We start from the raw sequence: 13,135 nt of genomic DNA on the forward strand, positions 1-13,135 counted from the left end.
GAGTTCTTATCGACTCCTTCCATACCCTATCAAAATTTAAGAGGCTTCTTCATCTACTTTAACTATAGAATAAAAATGATAGCCCAATATTCTTGGTAGGGATTTCATGAGATAAAGAAGTTGAATTTATATAGATAGAATAGAAGGAGCATCAAAAGATATCTAAAGTTTTAGTTTAAATATTTGGAGGTTATGAATATGAAAAGATGAGAGTTATGAATATTAAGAATATAAAAGTTGAATAAGTATTAACAAATAATAATAAATAAATGAAGAATATGAAAAAGAAAATTAAAATTAGCAAACCATGTAGAAAGAACAACTAAAGTTCTTATCACGTAATTAAAAGTTAATGAATTTAAATTTGTGAAGATAGAGTCATTCTTAACTAATAGTCAAGAGGACAATATCAATGTGTGTCTCCATTTTGCAGATTTTCACCCTTTAGAATATTAAATGTCGTTATTTATCATAAAGAATAATATTTTATCCATATAAATTATATTATTCATGAGAATTGTTAAGGAAAAAATTATGAGAAGAGGAAAAATATAGCAATTTAGGTAGAGATCATGTTTTTTTTTTAAAAAATATAATTATTATTTACATATAGATTATAGAGGATAAATATTAATTAATTAGAGATTATATTAGAAATTAATCTTAAGAAGTCTAAAAGTCATTAACATTTTTATTAAATTTATACAATCAAAGATTTAAATATTTTATAACAATTTAATTTATAGAAAGGGTAAAATCATAATTCAACTTTTAACTTTTTATGTTCATGCTTTTAGTAATATATGATAATATAGGCATAAGAGATATATGTATCAGAATTTTCAATGTACCGAATATGGAAATATTTGTAAACATAAACGATAACAATTCTAAGTCTTGTAAACACGATGATACATGGCGAATTAAAACATGCCAAATTTTGATAAGAAAAATCATAAATCATGAGACAAGGTCAATGCAACATTGTAACGTTATAAGAAAAACTTAAATCATAATCTTTGAGAAAAACATAAACTCTCTTGAGAAAGCCATAATCTTTTGTGGGATGTTTATCATTAACCGACATAGACCATGTGACCTATAACATGTGTTCAGATGTCTTTCACATAGATAAAAGAGATTGTCTTACTTGCCAAGATAAGGACCATGCTTATGTGGATGTTCTAGCAATGTCCTATTGGGATAAGTCCGGGTAGGTAGTTATGGGAAAACGTAATTGCTACTAGAGACCTAACCACAATGAATGGGAGGATCTCCATCCCAAAGTCTTCTCAGTGCTATGTAGACTTCAAATATAAATAAGCATAATCATACCATAATCATAATGCCTGAAAATGTAAGAATCTATTAATACCAATCCAATCACAAAGTCGTTATTGCAATTCTACAAAAGTCACTTAACATGCCTACAACGTAATACAATATATATAAGTAAAAAAATCTCATAGAATAGGAAAGTTTGACATAAAAAGTAAAAATCTACTCATAGTCTTGACAAGACATTCTAATACATCAAAAGAAGTGGTCGGAATGTAACATGTACACCACGTACAACATCTGAAAACATAAAACATATGAAAGCAATAAAGGTGACATGGTCCTCGGAACACGAGGATTCACCAAGTCTACAATCTACAAAGCAATCCAGTAGAAACGAACGGGGCGTGAAAGATCATCGGACCCTATATTAGTTAGAGAATGTAGGAACATATATGCATTAGTACATGGAGTGTACTAAGTATGATGGCTATGTATAAAAATGTTAAGCCTGATCATAAGGGGACATAATCAAAGACATGATATATAACAACCTAAACATAATGATATCATTTAAAGAAGAATCATAAATCGTGAACATGGTCAGTACATCTTAAAATCATATGCAAAGATTCATAAAACCTTTGAAGTATCTTTAGTTTATTTTGTGGGATATTAGCTTTAATAAGCAATAGATTATGTGAGCTATAACATTGAATCCAATGTAACTCCCTGAGAAGGGAGAGTCTACTTTCCAAGGAATAAATCCATATCATGATTCATATCCTATTTGTGGATCTAGTAACTACGTCATTTAAGAAAATCCTACGCGGGAATGTAGTTTGAAATAACAGGTTGCTACTAGAAACTATAGACTCAAGCTAAAAGTTCTCTTGATGCTAAGTTAAATCCAAACAAAACAGTCAATTTCATAATCATCATATCATACATGGAAGAGAACAATTAAGTTACTAATCCAAGCTTAAAATATCATAGAGTAGCTCATTAAATCTTGAATCAAGAATGTGTTAGAAAACCATTCAGAAATCATGACTCCTTACAGGGTCGTCTTAACCACAAGGCCAATAAAGCCATCACTTGGGGCCCCATATTTTTTTGGGCCCCCATTTTTTTTAAAGAAATACTTATACATATTACTTAAAATTATATGTGTGTATAAATTTTTTTTTAAAAAAATGCAAGAAGTATAAAAAAACAAAATATCCGTTAGTTTTCCCTTTTCTAAGGAAATGAAATATTTTATGAAAATAATATCCCTAAGTGAGAAATTGTGTTTTCTTATTTATCTCCGAAAAATTGGACCTTATGTTATTATTTACCTTATACTCATCTTTTTTATTCTCTATATTATTATTTTTATCCTCAATATCAACTCTCTCCTAAAAAAATGATTTATTGTTGCTTACAAATAAAAAAAAAACAAAATTTATTTTTGAGTGTCTTCTTCAAAATCATAAGAAGTGCAACAAGCAATCATTTTATTGAAGGAACGCCAGACTATTTCAATATCATTTTATCAACTTATCGAATTTGTGATCCATGTTTTATCATTCTAACTTTATTTTATAATTTTTCATGAACTTTTGTTATTGTTGATATTCTTAGTTAGTAAGTAAATATATTCTCGTTTTAGTTATTATTGAAAAAATAATACAAGTAGAAGATATGGGTCAATCGAAATACTCAATCAAATAAAAAGAATTGATTCTTTTCCTAATGCATATATTGTTTATAAAATAATGTTAACAATTCTTGTAATTATTGCCTCGGCCGAATGAAGTTTTTCGAAACGTAAATTGATAAAATCTTCTCTAAGATCAACAATGTGATATTGAATGACTTAGTTGTATTATAAATTGAATAGAAATTAGTAAAAAAAATTGATTAGAAAACAGTTATTAATGACTTCACATCTAAAAGGCAAAAAAAAAAAATAGATTTTAAATAAATATATAGAACATGAATATTTTTTTTAAAAAAAATTATAAAATATTAGGGTCCCTCTTTAATGTTTGCTTTAGGCCCCCAATCTTGTTGAGTCTGCCATGACTCCGTAATACGTGACAAAATCCTTTCACAGTTTCGATGTTTATCTTAAAGTAACCTATATCAAAAACCTTTCTTTTCATAAATCATGCATAATCTTCGTTAAAACATCATTTATACATTCATAGTGTCTTCACGAAATTATGTCTTTGAGAGTTCATAGTAAATATTCATGGTCAATGCATGGGTTCATGTGATATCATATGGAAAACATGTAACTGGATAAATACCATAATAATAATATCAAATAGTATAACAGAATCAACACAAGTAGAACCCCATGAGGAATTGAATGAAAACCTCATCAAATTGCTGAAATTGAAATTGGAGAATTGAGAAACCTTTGGGACGTAATGGGAAAATGTAACCCATCGATGATACTCTACATACCTTGAGAATCAAATCCCAAAAGCAATTGTAAAAATGAGTCATGATTTAAAAACCCTAGCTTCTATCGTGATCTTGTGAGAGAGTTGAGGAAGATTAATGTCGATATGAATTAGGAATTTGAGTGAATGAGAGAGTAAGTGTTGTTTTAGGGGTAGAACGATAGTCATGTCTTAGAACTAGGGGTAAAATGACATAGTATAGACATTTAATGCATAGGAAAAACCCAAATACCCTTAGAAATAACTTTCGGATGGTTCCTATGGTTGTGATCTATAGTGCGTAGAACTTAATATAGTGCAGTAATCCATAGTACTACCTTTAGAAATCCAAAATTTACCTTACTTTCTATGACCTTTCTATGGTCCCATTAAATTCGTATGGTCTATAGAACCCATCAATAAAAAACCAAGTTTTAGTTTAAAAAATTCACTGAGTGTGAAATCTTCTTACGGATCCCACCTACCACTCGTCAACCTTCTTACGATTTAGCCTGCTAATTCGTAATTCAAAATTCAGAAACTTGAAATTCCCAAAATTCATATTCAAGTCTATGAATCCCTTATTATGACTCGTAGAAATTCCTACGGTTCGTAGGTTGGACTGGAAGAACCTACTTCAGTGCCAAAAATTCGTATTTTCCTTTTTCTTTTAATTTTCTATTGTGGTATGTATGAGAAGAATTATAACAAAAAAATTTATATGTGCAACTAAATATATTATAGTTATGTTCTCATAGGGCCATGTGGGAGAACATAACTTTATATTTTAAGAGAAACTCACATATAGACGCTAAAAATAGCCTAATTACTCTCTATAGGTATAGTTTTATAATAACAATTCATATCTACATGTTATAGGATGGAGAGATGAGAGCGAGAGTAGGATAGAGAGGAGAGAGACGAGCGAGAGATTGAAAAGAGTGAGAGAGAGGTGAATGGTATATGTATATCAGTTGTATAATTGTATACTACACATATACATTTGTATATATGGCAAGCGATATTGGGAGAGAGGAGACAGGTGAGCGAGATTGAGAGAGGCATGCGAGACAGGGTAGAGAGTGGGAAAGAGGTAAATTTTATCTCTGTATCAGTTATATAATTGTATATTATACATATGCATTTGCATATATGACAAGCGAGATTGGGAGAGGGAGGACAGAGGCGAGCGAGATTGGGAGAGGGAGGACAGAGGCGAGCGAGATTGGGAGAGGGAGAAGAGAGGTGAGCAAGGGAGGGGATTGAGTGGGAGAGATGTGAATTTTATATGTCTATTATTTAGATAATTGTATATAATACATATGTATTTTTATTTTCTGGCAAATTCATATACAAACGTGACTAATTATATAAACTCGTAGTCAGTCTACATAATTAATGTATAATATTACTCGCAAGTGGTAATTGTAGCAAAATATAGCAATCATGGGTAATTACGTAGTGTAAGTTTGCTTAGTCGCGTAATTTTTTATTATTTAATTTGTGACCTGATTAATGTAAAGCTCATAAATAATATTTAATAAAGAATAGATCTCATTTGTACACCGATTATTTTATTAACGTAGCATATAAACTTTTAATTAACCACTACAAATTGGTTGTGCACCTTCTGTTAGGGTTATAACATATTTTACACTGTTTCCATCATTAATGGTAGTGGTACGCATGGTGGTAAAAAACTAGTTTGTGATTCATGTATTGGGTATATTGTTATATAATACAAATCTTTGTAATATTCATGTATCATATCACAAATTTGAATTAGCTAACATTAATATAAGAAACTAACAATATTCATATTTGGAAATAAAAGGGAAAAATCTAGAAAATTGCCTAAGTTAAGAAAGTGAATTTTGGTCATTTTCAAACGGCCATAACTCCTAGCTCAGGATGAGTTAGAGGTAGTTCTGGATATGGTTGGAAATCCCTTGGAGAGACCTTTCCAACTCCGCCAATTTTGTGCATTTTCGATATCGTATGAGGGATGTAGCCTATCGGAAATTGGTCTGCTTAATTGAAGAAAATCCCAATCCAGATATAAGGAAGGGCAACCTAGTCTCTTCACTCATTAATTTCCTATTTTGCTTTAGTAATTTATTTGGGGTAAAAACTAGTTTTAGTTCAGATTAAAAAATCAAAATCATTCTTAGGACTTGGAGAAGATAAAAGAATAAGGAAAGGGACAAAAGTCAAGAATTCGGCAAGAACGCCAAGGATTTGCGAGTGGAATTCGTCGGGGTTGATCCCTATCAAGGTATGTGAGATGTTATGTGTTGGGTTAGTTCACCACACACCAAACTTGTTTCAATTAAATGGTTTTTGAATGTTTACATATTAAGAAGTGAGTTCTAAAAGAATCTTGTCGAATTACGGTTGGTTGAGTTGTTTTAATGCCCATTTTTGTTTGATTCGTAATTTTGGGTTGTTTTTCGAGTTAGATCGATTGGGTGTTGAAGGTAATAATGATCCTAAGGTTTTTGAAAAAAAACTTTGGAGGTATAAGGTTGAAAAACAATAGGATAAGTTCGTCAGCCACACCTGGGCAACACTAGGTGCGGCCCGCCCCATCTGCGCCTGTGGGCCTGGGGGGCGCCCCTGCAGCGTGCCAGGATGAGGCCTGGGACGGCGCGCCCTCGATGCACTCAAATTGGCTTTTTTTGCCATGTTTTTGTAGTTTAGCCTATTTAAGTCCTTTTAAGGTGTATTAATACTCTGCAGTGATTCTAATTACTTCAAATGATTTATAAACACCTAGGAATCACAAAAAACACGAATCACAACCAGGGGTGGCTCGACAGTGCTAATAAAAAAACATGTGCCTTAGGCCCCCAAATTTAAAGGGGTCTCATTTTTAATAATAATAGGTTAGAAGTTATTATTTTTAAGAAATATTGAATACTATTTGTAGAAAAAGTAAACATTTCATGAAAAATAAAGGAATTATTAGACAAAATTTTACATATTTGAAGTACTATATCTCATGAAAAATAATTTAAAATAGGAACGGTTATATTATCGGATGAAATCTACAAACAATGAAATATTTAAAATTTATTAACAATTTATGTTTAAGGCCCCGTTTCATTATTGCTTTAGGCCACTAATACGCTTAAGCCATCCCTGATCATAACCTTGAATTCATAATTTCATTCAAGAAAAGCTAAGATCAAGGTCAAAGAAGTTAAGAGTCAAGTCTAAATTTAAGATACAAGTCCAAAGCAAAGTTCATAAAGGCTGTCAAGAGTCTTTGGTAAACGTTTTAATAGTTGTTTTAGGATTTAATTTTCAAGTTAAGTGAAGAGCAAAGAGTTGAAGTTTTTCATTCAAAGAAAATATAAGGGAACTAAGTATTCGCTAAGAGTTGATTTAAGACTCATATTTCAAGCTTAGTAAGGAGTAAAGAGTTGAGTTCACTTCTCAAAAGCTATAAGGAAACTAAGTATTCCCTAAGCGTTTATAAATATTTTTATATTAAAGATAAGAGGAAACTAAAGAGTTTTAAGCAAGAAAAGGGAACATTGATTTCAAGAGATGTTTTTAAAGCTTAGTGTTGAGCAATTATCTCAACCCAAAGCAGAAACTGTTTTTGAAAGGAGCTAAAGTATATTTAAGGAGCAGTATTGAGCACCGATGTGGGGATGAGAGTTCATATTAACTCAAGTCTCCATGAAAACCATGTAGCCATCATGGGTTTTAACTGGTCGTACTTTTTAGATGATGACATAAGTTAAGCTAGTGGATCCACTAATTTAAGTAGTTTTATGCGGCGACAAAGTATAGGACAGTTCTGGCAACGGGGGCAAGACGATATATCACCACTTTTATGCTCATAGTGGTGATTGTCGGTTAGATAATATCACACAGAAATTATATTACTTCGTATATAAGTAAAGTTGAGTTTGTTAAGTGTTTACATTGTTTTATAAGTTTTTATATATTGCATATGTCTTCTTGGTTTATATTAAGTCGAGTTATTCATGAGTTGAGCAAAGTGAAGGTAAGTGTTCTTCTTACTCTCTTTCAAGCTTAGGTTGTTGTTAGCATTCTAACTCACATACTCGTACATTCAATTGACTGATGCCAGTTCACCTGCATCTTATCATGATGCAGATGTAGGTAACCAGGATCAACATCAACAAGCGCCTCGTTGATTCATCTACGCACTCGGAGTTAGTGGTGAGCTTTCTTGCATTCTGGAGGACAGATATATTTATTGCTTCCAATATTTCTTCCATGGAATGTTGTGGGATATTTCCTAACATCCATCTTAGTATTATGGAGGCTTCATAGATAGTTAGATAGTTTAGTTGTGAGTCACTTTTGTATTTAAGATGTTTTGCTATGAGACTTAAGTGCCATTGTGGCCAAGTTATTTATTTCAACTTACTTCAGAAGAATGTTTTCTTGTATTGAGTTAAGTCTTTCACTAAGTTAAGTAAACCAGGACAAGGGTCTAGTGAAGGATAGCCATTGTCAATGGGTGTTAACCACGTCCAGGGTGTATGCTTGGGTCATGACAAACTTGGTATCAAAAATAGAGTTCAAGAGTCCTAGGGAGTTTATGAAGTTGTGTCTGTAGAGTCCTAGTTATCGGTGTGAAGTGCCATATCTATAATTAGGAGGCTGCAACATTCAGGAATTCCTCACTTCTTTCATGTTCCTTTTGTGTTTTAGAGTTTATCTCTAAAAGTCTCTCTCTAATTCGTGCTTGCGCGTGTTTCAAATAACCATGCCTCTACAAAGAGTAGCAAAAGGTCGTCCAGCTAGGAGGAATGTAGAGGAACCATAGTTTGTTGATATGTACCTGAAGTGCAACCTAAAGGGGAAAATAGCAAAGTTGAGTTCCGTGAGGCTATTAGGATGTTAAGCCAAGCGGTGACTAACTAAGTCGGGCAGCAATGAGGAGCTAGACAAGAAGAGGTCGACACTTCAAGGATTCGTGAGTTCTTTAGGATGATCTTTCCCAGTTTCACTTGTTCAAGCACTACTGAGGATCCAGAGAATTTCGTTGAGGAGATGAAGAATGTTTTTGATGTTATGCATGTCATTGATGTTGAAATATTTGAGCTAGTTGCATACAATTAAAAAATGTGGCTAGGACTTGGTTTAAACAGTGGAAGGAGGGCAGAGATGAGGATGCACTACATATAAGTTTGGCCTGCTTTGAATAATTTTTTTGAGGCGTTTCTTTCCCTGAGAATTGTAAAAGGCTAAGGTACTTGAGTTTCTTACACGGAAAAAAGACTCTGAGTGTGCATAAGTATGGGTTAAAGTTCACTCAGCTGTCCTGCTATGCTCGTGAAATGGTTAAGGATATGAGGAGCAGAATGAGTTTTTTTCTCGCTGGCTTGGGTCGTGCATCAAGAAAAAAAGACAGGGATGCAATGATGATAGGAGACATGGACATATCAAGGTTGATGGTTTATGTGCAGCAGGTTGAAGAGGATAAGCTGAGGGATAGAGAAGAGTATAGAAGTAAGAAAGCTAAGAATGAGAATGATTCTGGGCAGCAGATTGGTGGTATGAATTGACAATAATTTCAGAAACAGAAGGGTCCGGCAACATCATCTGCTAGTGCCCCCTGAACCCAGAAACAAATGTGAGCATCATTCCCAGAATTTGCCAAACTTCAGAGCTAGGCTAGCATAGTCTCAAGGAAGTGTGGCACAGAGAGGTAGTTGGGATCCTGCATGTGCTGACTAAGGTAGGACCCACCCAGGTACATGTTGTGATGGCCAGAGAGGTTTCTTTAAGAATGGTCAAGAAGGTCACTTCATAAGGGAGTGTCTTAAGAACATGCAGAGTAGTGGAAATCCGGGCAACAGATCCCAATCTTCACAGTCACTCCACCAGATAGTACTGCACCTAGAGGAGCCACTTCTAGTACTGGCGGAGGGGAAAATCGCGTCTATGCAATCACTATCCGCCAAGTGCAAGAGAACTCTCCAGATATTGTCACTAGTATGATCAAAGTCTTTACTTATGATGTTTATGCTTTGATAGACCGAGAGACAAGTTTGTATTTTGTAACTCCTTATGTTGTAAGTATGTTTGAGATTCTTCCTTAGAAACTTTGTGAGCCTTTATGTAATTCTATATTTGTTGGGGAGTCTATTCTAGTGGAAAGAGTCTATCGTGATTATCCTATTTCCATCAATCACAAGAACACCATGGATGGCCTAGCGGAGTCAGACATGACAAATTTTGATTTCATTTTAGGTATATATGGTCTGTCTTCATGCATGTTATGCATTGATAGATTGTAAAACTTGAGTTTTCAAATTTCAGATTCCTAATGATCCAATCATATAGTGGAGAAGTAGTTCAAGAGTGCCTAAGGGTCATTTCGTTTGTTCTTTAAGGAGAGAAACTTAGTTCCAAAGGAATATATCTATCACTTAGTCTGAGCTATAACTCAAGTGTTGAGGTACCTTCGCTTTAGTTAGTTTCTATAGTAAATAAGTTTCTAAAAGTCTTTCATGATGATCTATCTAGAGTCCCTCTTGAGAGAAATAGAATTCGGCATAAACATCATTCCAGATACTCGTCCTATCTCTCTTCCGACATATAAAATGGCACCAGTTGAGTTAAAGAAATGAAAAAAACGTTAAAATACTTGATAGATAAGGGCTTCATTCAACCAAGTGTATCACCTTGGGGCGCTCTGGTCTTGTTGTGAGACACAAACACGGTTCCCTTAGGATATGTATAGATTACCACAAATTGAACAAGGTTACCATCAAGAATAAGTATCATGTTCCTAAAATTGATGATCTTTTCGACCAATTTCATGGTGCTTCCTGCTTCTCCAAAATTTAATCTCAGGTTATGCTACAAGCGATTGTAAGTTAGGAATTGTGATATTCTAAAGACAACATTCAGAACCATATATGGGCATTATGATTTTTTGGTCATGTCATTTCGTTTGACCAATGCGCCTGCAACATTCATGGATCTTATAAATAGAGTCTTCAAACCTTATCTGGATATGTTTATTATCGTCTTCATTTATGAAATTCTAAATCTATTTAAGGAATGAATTAAATCATGCTACTCACCTCATAATAGTCCTTCAGAATTTGAAAGATATGGAGGTATATGCCAAATCTGAAAATGTGAGTTTTGGCTTAAGTCAGTGGCATTCTTAGGCCACATAATTTTGGGCAATGGAATTAGAGTTGATGCCCAGAAGATAGAAGCAGTTCATAGTTGGCCTAGACCCACGTCTCCAACTGATATAAGGAAATTCTTGGGTTTGGCTGGCTACTGTAGAAGGTTTGTTGAGGGTTTTTCATCTATCTGTTCTCCTTTGACCAAGTTGACTCAGAAGACATTTAAATTTCAATGGTCTGAAGCTTATGAGAAGAGCTTTCAAGAGTTGAAGAAGAGGTTAAATACTTCCCCAGTCTTGACCCTACCAGAAGGTACTCAAGGTTTTGTGGTGTATTGTGATGCATATAGAGTTGGGTTTGGTTGTGTGTTAATGAAGAATGGCAAGGTTATAACTTATGCCTCAAAATAGTTGAAAGTTCATGAGAAGAATTATCTAACCCATGACTTAGAGTTGGCAACTTTAGTTTTTTCCTTTAAAATATAGCGTCAGTATTTGTATGGTGTTCATGTTAATATATTCACCGATCACAAGAGATTACAATATGTGTTCACTCGTAACGAGATCATTCTCACACAATGGAGGTGGTTAGAATTGTGCAAGGATTATGACATTAGCATTTATTACCACCCAAGTAAGGCTAATATGGTTGCTGATGCCTTAAGCAGGTTGTCTATGGGTAGTACCGCCCATCTTGAAGAAGAGAAGATCGAACTAGGAAAATATGTATATATATTTGCACGCTTGGGATTCAGACTTATGGATTTTACCGAAGGAGGAATAATGGTGAAAAATCGGGCTGAATCATCACTAGTGTCAGAGGTGAAAGAAAAAGAAGACAAGACCCCATTTTGCTCGATTTAATGGCAAGTGTTCATACGCAAAGAGTATTATCTCTTTAACAAGGAAAGATGGTCTGCTGAAGTGTCTAGGTAGATTGTGTGTACCTATGGTGGATGGAATCTAATAGAGGATCATGGAGGAAGCTCATAACTTCAGATATTCCATTCATCCAGGATCTACATACATGTACCAAGATTTGAGAGGTACATTGGTGGGAAGGTAGGAAGAAGGGCGTTGTTGAGTTTTTTTCCAAGTGCCAATTACCAGCAAGGGAAAGTAGAACACCAAAGGCCTGGAAGGTTGGCTCAGCATAGAGAACTTTCATAATCGAAGCGGGAGCTGATTAATGTGGATTTCATCACAAGATTGCCAAGGTCTCGCAGGCAGCATGATTCAATTTGGGTGATTGCTGATAGAATGAAAAAATCAGCCCACGTTTAGTTAAAAAAAACAATTCATTTGACAGAGGATTATGCAAAGTTATACATTCAAGATGTGGTGAGACTTCATGGAGTCCCAATTTTGACCATTTCAGATAAAGGTGAACAATTTACTGCACAATTTTGGAAAACTTTCCAGAAAGGTTTGGGTTTAAGGGTGAACTTAAGCACTGTTTTCCACCCTCGGATGGATGGGCAAACAGAGTGTACTATCCAGACCTTAGAAGATATGTGGAGGGCTTGTGTGATTGATTTCAGGGGGGATTGGGATAATCACCTACCTCTCATTGAGTTCGCTTACAACAACAGTTATCATTTGATCATCCAAATGGTTCCATATGAAGATCTTTATGGGGGAAGATGCAGATATGCATTAGGTGGTTCGATGTTTGTGAAGCAGGGTTGATAGGACAAGATCTGATCCATGAAGCCATGGAGAAGGAGAAGGTGAAGGTGATTCAAGAGAGACTGGAAATGGCACAGAGTTGTCAGAAATCCTATACAAATGTTAGGAGAATGCCGTTGGAGTTTGAAGTGGATGATTACGTTTACTTTAAGGTTTCAACCATGAAGGGTTTAGGAGGTTTGGTAAGAAGGGTAAAATTATTCCCTTGTATATTAGACCTTATCGCATAGCCAAAAGGATTGGCAATGTAGCTTATGAGTTAGGTCTGCCACAAGAATTAGCAGAACTTCATACAACATTTCATATCTCTATGTTAAAAAAATGCATGGGCGATCCTTCATTGATTGTACCAACTGTAAATGTTGGTATTAAGGATATCTATCCAATGAAGAGATTCAGATTCAGATTTTAGATTGCCAATTTTGCAAGTTGATAACAAAGGAGGTTGCATCAGTCTTGGTCCTTTTGTAGGAACCAATTTGTTGAGAAAACGACTTGGGAGGATGAAGAGGATATGAATAAGAGATACCCTCATCTCTTTCAGTCCGGAGAGAATGCATATCAAGGTACTAATTCTCTTCCTGGTACTTTATAAACTATG

The sequence above is a fragment of the Solanum pennellii genome, chromosome 9, assembly GCF_001406875.1.
Source record: "Solanum pennellii chromosome 9, SPENNV200".
NCBI lineage: Eukaryota > Viridiplantae > Streptophyta > Magnoliopsida > Solanales > Solanaceae > Solanum > Solanum pennellii.